The sequence below is a fragment of the Rhagoletis zephyria genome, unplaced genomic scaffold (assembly GCF_001687245.7).
Source record: "Rhagoletis zephyria isolate East Lansing unplaced genomic scaffold, Rhagoletis_zephyria_1.1 Rzeph_scaffold_03280, whole genome shotgun sequence".
Classification (NCBI taxonomy): domain Eukaryota; kingdom Metazoa; phylum Arthropoda; class Insecta; order Diptera; family Tephritidae; genus Rhagoletis; species Rhagoletis zephyria.
In genome coordinates, this window is record NW_016160363.1 from 54,490 (window position 1) to 61,076 (window position 6,587).

A 6,587-nucleotide genomic window follows, 5' to 3' on the forward strand; every position below is an offset into this window, starting at 1 on the left:
AAAAATTAAATCAAATGCAATCTGTAAAAGAAAAGAATAAATGAAAAAAATATCAAAAAATCTACATAATAATCAAAAATTGCTTCATAAAAAACTTATTGTCGCAGATCTGTCCAAAATGGAAACAGTTCAGAAAAGAAAAAATATCCAGTAATCTAGTTTTAAAAATTTGTCTCATAAAAAACTTATTGTCCCAGAACTATCGAAACTGGAACCAGTTCAGAACTAGTTCGAAGTTCTGCAGACGTGGCAATATCCACTTCGTAGGACATCGCCATGTAAAATGAGACAGTTGAAAGCATTGCGTTGGGATAGATCGAGAACCGGTAACGCCTCTTAAAGAGCTAGTTCTGAACTGGCGCGATTTACTGCAAGATATGTACATACATATGTTTGTAGATAGATGTTTAGATATATAACTCCCCTTCAGGGAAACCCCGAACTAGTGAACCAAATTTTTTATTTCCGTACTAGATCTTTATCGCCAAAACTTAACCAGTCCAATAATAACTAGATCCCTACTACTTCCCAAAAACTGGGAAATGTGGCACTTTTAAAAAAACCATATTTTACTTGTTAAAACTACATATCGGTAGCCAAAAAAAAATATATACTATTTTGAAGCAATAAGCGAGAACAATTAGAAATGCATCGTTTTCTTAAAGATCGAACAACATATTTGATTTATAACCGTTTCTGTTCAGTGATACCCAAGTTTGCTAATTCCAAACTCTTTTCCTTTATTGGCACTCAAACCACCTAAGCGATTTTGGCCTAGTCCAAAATAATCACAGAAATGTCCCAAAGGATAAACAACTTTTCGTTAGAAAGCTATACCTAAGTTGACGAATTCAGAACTGGACCGGAACTATCGACAAAAGGATTTAACGGGATGTTTGTTTATTTTAAATAGATATTAGTTTGGCGATTTTTTTATTGAAATACGCTTCCATTCTGCACTTCATAGATGCTTTTTCATAGTTTGTAAATACAAAACAAATATCTGTGCTAACATTTTTACATGTTGGGGCCTTCTAGAATCTATCCAATAACAACAAGCATCTCTATACACTCAGCTAGAGCCAAAGGTATGTTAACATGTTTTCAAATACTCAGTTCATTTCAAGGCGAATTCATATAAGGTGGTAGCGGTAGTACAAAAACAAAAACTAACATGTCTTTTGTTTTCGTTTTCGGTACACAAATGTCAAATTCCAGCTATTCTTCGCTCAAGGAGGAAGAGGGAAAGAAAACACTCTTTCTTTCGCATTCACTCATAAGGAGTTTTGACATATGTGTACCGAGGCGAATTAAAGCAGCTGTTCTAGCAACACCACCTTATATGAATACGCCTTGGTGCATTCAAACAAATTTCAAATTGAAAACACATTTCTTTGAAAATAATTTAAAATCGCTACCATGAGAAACCAAAAAGACTCGGTTTGAAAAAATAATGTTACCTTTTTCGTTTGTCGCTTTTAGAACTGGTTCGGAACTATCGAAAAATGAATGCATCCGGGACAATTGACACTTCGTAGGACATCGCAATGTTAAATTCGCCAGTTGCTAGCATACAAAAGAGAATTAACGCGCACTAGTCATGGTTCTAAATTTTCTAGCACCGAAGCAGTTCGGCGCTTGTGCTTTTCTCCGCAGGGTATGAATTTACATACTTTTATGCATACGGATATGTGTGCATGTATTGGTGCATGTGGGTAAATTAAAAATATGATACGAGAATTTGCTTACCACTTTAAATTACACGATGGCGCAACGTTACGTGCAAATTGATTTATTTTTTCTTTATTTTTAAGCAAAATAAGAAATAATGTGGCACGTAGACATGAGTCTGTGCTACATGGATTTTTCGTCCGGGTTAAAATTTATTTTATAACGAATGATTTCTGAAAACGAATTCGATTTCATTAGACATGCACTTACATATGTATGTGTGTGCGTAATTATGTAAATATCGCTCATTTAGTTCAATAGTGTCATAACTCGAAAAAGGTACAGTCGAGAAAAACAGCTTTAAAGTTTTGAATTTACATCCGCTCCCTAGTTCATATTTTGTTCTAGTGAGCTACTGGTAATCAATCAATAAAGCTATGAAAGTTTACACAATGTAGCAAAAGAGGTAGCGGTAATTTCTGCATACTTTGCTCAATATTTGTATTTTTCTGGATTATGACACTATTGAATTAAATGAGCGATATGCATTTAACTATAGAAAAAAAGAAACAACTTATTAAACAATTTGCAAGTTGCAACCGAAAATGAAAAAGTGAATTCTGATTTGCACTTCCACACGGTTTCATATAACACTCATAAAAGATTGTACAGTTTTGAATTCATGGTCACACACCCTGCATAAAGTTGCAAGCTAAAAATATCATTGTGTACATTTTCTTTCTAAAGATACATATTTATATATTAGGGTGATTTTTTTTTTTCAATTTGAAATCTTGATTTTCCGAATACCGAGTAATCTTGTTAAGATCGGTGAACCACATAAAGTGTGATTTTTTTTTTTAATAATTTTACTTGGAATCCAAATTACTTTGCACTTTTGTAGGTATATTGCCTTATTGATTTCTAAATTAAAGCTATACCTATTGTAATTTTGGGCATAATTTCTGACTAACAGCAACATAAGCTACTGCAGAGAAAATATGCAAACCAAAGCCAGTTTATTCGGTTTTTTTTTAATTTGCAAACGGGCAACCGGTGTTTTTCAAATTGCCGGGTGTCGTAAAACCCGAATAATCGAACGCCCTAGTAAGTAGGCATGCAAATGATCATAGAATAAACTATAATGAACTCAGCAGTGATAACAATGCTGTTTTGGTCTTTCCGCATGGTGGATTTGTGACACTTCCATGTGGCATTTACAAATGTTACAGTTGCCTTAATGTACCAACACCTCAGCAACACTATGCGTGACATAAAACATGCATACATACATACATGCATATGTGTAGCGCAAACAGTATCATCTGATTTTTTGCTGTTATTCCAAAATTAATTAAAATAGATTAATTTTTAACGGCATACATATGTCCTAGGGATGTTGCGAATGTGGAATTTTATACATCCGCGGATGCGAATGCGAATGCGGATATAAAGGTAATTAAATTAGGTGACTAATACTACGTTCACATATAAGTAGATTATCCTCATTTTCGAGCTTAACACCCTAATCTGTAATTAGAGCAAGAGATTAGCCATAAAAAATTAGTCCCTTGTTAATCTGTAATTATAAAATATTCTCAAATTTAACTGATAACTTTTCGGTGTCCATCCTAGTTTTATCGATTGTATTTGCGAAATGTAAAAGTAAACAAAAATGGACGCTTGCAAGGAAAAGAGGTTTGTAAAGGTATTTTTAATAAGATGTTAATATAGTTAAAATATATTTATATTGCTTGTTATAGCAGAAAAACGTGATCACAGTGGCACAGAGAAGAAACATAGCTTTTCCTTGAGATGTGAGAAAACAAGCACAACAAATTTGACGGCTAATAATCTGAGATTTGCCTGTGTAAACGGGGTGGTTAAAAAACGAGGTAATATAAGGTATGCGGTATAAGGTCGGGTATGAGGTAATATTGATATGTGAACATACGTTTAGGTAAATAAAAAATGAAAAGGCTAGTAATTTTAAATAATGTTTTTTTTGTACTTAAATTAAAAATTGGAAAATTGTTTTTAATAAAAATTTTTTATCTAAAAGTAATGTTGTTGCCTTTTCGGGTTACAGCGTGTTTCTTAAAGGATCGTAAATCAAAACTTCGCCACTAAATAACTACTCCCTTGAGGCGACAAACTTGGAAAAACTTGAAACTTGGCAAAATTGTAAATTCTTTTCGATTGACGCCGCACCATTTGAGATAACTTTCAGTTATATTTATTTTTTTATTGCGGTGCCATAATTCCATTTTAAAAATTGCATCGGGGCTGCAAATGTGGGATGTATTCTCCTGACTTTCATCTTCACAATCTAGCATCATTGCAAGATCTTTGTTTAAACATTGTTGTTGTTTTCCAAAGATTTCTTCATTATCATTCTTTTGGTTGTTTATGGAGAACTTGCAACGTTACCAGCGTTTTTCGATTAAAGTTTTTGTAATTTATTTTTAATCTTTTCTGCTGTGACTGGCCAGATATACGTTTTATCAGAACACTTTCACAATATTCCAGGGACCGAAAATAACAGTTATTTTTTTACAAGTAAAACTTGGCCAAATATTTTTTATTCCGAAGTAAAAGTCATTTCCTGTGAAATGTGATATCATATGAAAGAAGACAGAAATATCTTTTAAACAAAAGTAACGAACGAAGGTTATGACCTCTATTTATATTTTATTTTTTTTTTAATTAATAGTAAAGAAATCTGACCCAAGGTTTATTGTATGGCAATTAATTAACATTTTTTATTGAAATATTTTTCATTAGGTGGCTTTCCTTGTTAAAACATTTCAGGTGTAAAGCCATTTACGTCCTCTTTCATTTGATACCAAACTTGTTTAATGGATTATTGGATTAGCGGTTTGTTTATCATCCGGAAAGGAAAAATATTTGGCCAAGTTTATCTCGTAAAAAAATAACTGTTATTTTCGGTATCTTCAATATTCGCCTTCCCAAAAGATGCGCATTGATTATTGCGAATGTTAAAATTAATGCGGAAGTCCCGCGGTTACGAATGCGAATGCGAATATTCGCAACAACCCTGATATGTACATATAGGTATTTCCATGGAAATATAAACCGAAAATGCAAGTAAATGGGTTCAAAAGTTATAACTTTAAATTTCGTATTCAGGATGAGAAAAAAGCTTATGAAAACGCGAAACGGTGGAGAAAATAACTCAAAAATTAAATAAAAAATTCAATTATATATGTACTTATATTAAAAATATTGTATGGGGGAAAAATCTTTAACGTCCGAATGTTGCGTCCGTCAGCACATTTTAATTCAAAATATGTACAACTAACAACGAATTGCTTCTGATTATCTAAATGTGAATTGGTTGTAAAAGTCCGCAATTTGACTTTATTTAAAGAATTTTTAAGAAAGGAAAACCTCATAGGATTCGTCGGGTTTTGCTTGTTTTTACATTTATTTCCGTTATGACCCGATTTTCCCAACACCAGTGTTCCAAGCGCACCTAATTTTCTGGTCAACCAAAGGATAGTTAAAAGCTACACATCGGCGCATTTTTTTTTATAACTGACTTCCGTTTTCGTATGATTTATTTAACTCTAAAGTGGAACGAATGTCACGTCCGACATCATGGAAACACCCATTTTTTCATGTTTGGGAAATAATATCTGGCCTCCACCAGAGTTGACGCAAATTTCGGCACTTTTCATGCCATTTTGCATCACGTTTGTTAAGATTTCCGGCGTTAGATTGTCGATTTCGTAACGAATGCTGTTCTTAAAGGCTTGGAGCGTGTGCGGCTTGTTTACGTGGGCCGGCCCTTTTCAATAATCCTACCGAAACTTGATCGGGCGATCTCGTTGGCCACCAAGTGTTCCTCAACAATTTTTACGCGTTCTGCATTTTGAAATATAATAAATTTCGAAGCTGTCATTTGTAATATGTCAAAAAATACCAGTTATTTGCGTTTTCAAATAGGGTGATACTTTCTGCTCCACCTTGTACATATGTATGTACATACAATTTTCACTTAATGGCCTAACTGAGTTAGCTGAGTAATTTTGCGCCAACTCTGTCGCTGGGCTCATTCTTCCCGAATATGTGGCTATGGTGTGTGAAGTGGAGCTGTTTCCAGCAAGTGCCGCCGTCCAAATCCGGTTGGTTTCGCTTCGTTCACTATGCTCGCGCATTTGGCAAAATAAAAAAGGTTCTTGACTACAATAATTCATTTTGCTTTTGTGCGTAATTGGCTTTCATTCATTTCATTTTAATTTCAATTGTCAAATCAGCGCTTTTGTTTAATTGCACTAATACATTCTATTAATTGTTTATTAGTCAAGATTCTGCTAATTACAAAATTATTTAATTAGCACCTGTTGTAGAAGGAACTTAAATAGTAAAAAAAAAATGATCTAAAACATTCTAAAGTGATATGTTTTAATAAAACTGAAGTCAATCTTCTGTTCTTATTCAAAGAGAGTAAAATAATGTAACTTATTAGACACTTAGTTTATTCAATTACATTTATTTGTTAACTCTTTGATCACCGTAACAAATCAGTATGCGTTTGGAAAACATAAATCCAATGGTTACCGGGGTTGCCAGGGGTTTCCGAGAGAGATGCATACTACCACTGGATGGAATACAGATCAGACTAACATCCAACTTATTTTATAACAAGAGCTGCGACCATATTTCTGCTATAAAAAAAAACTTTCTGCTAAACGAATATCACTGCCCCAGAGCCAAGCCCCGATTTAACGATCCATCCAGACCCCTGTCGACATCACTTCATCAAGTAAATTAATCTTTGATACAAAGGAATCAGAAGGCATATCCACTACCTCTAAGTGAATTAATATACTGCTACCAAGATTCCAGCCGGTAGAGTTAATTTAAAACCTCAACCTAAAAGACGATGAGTC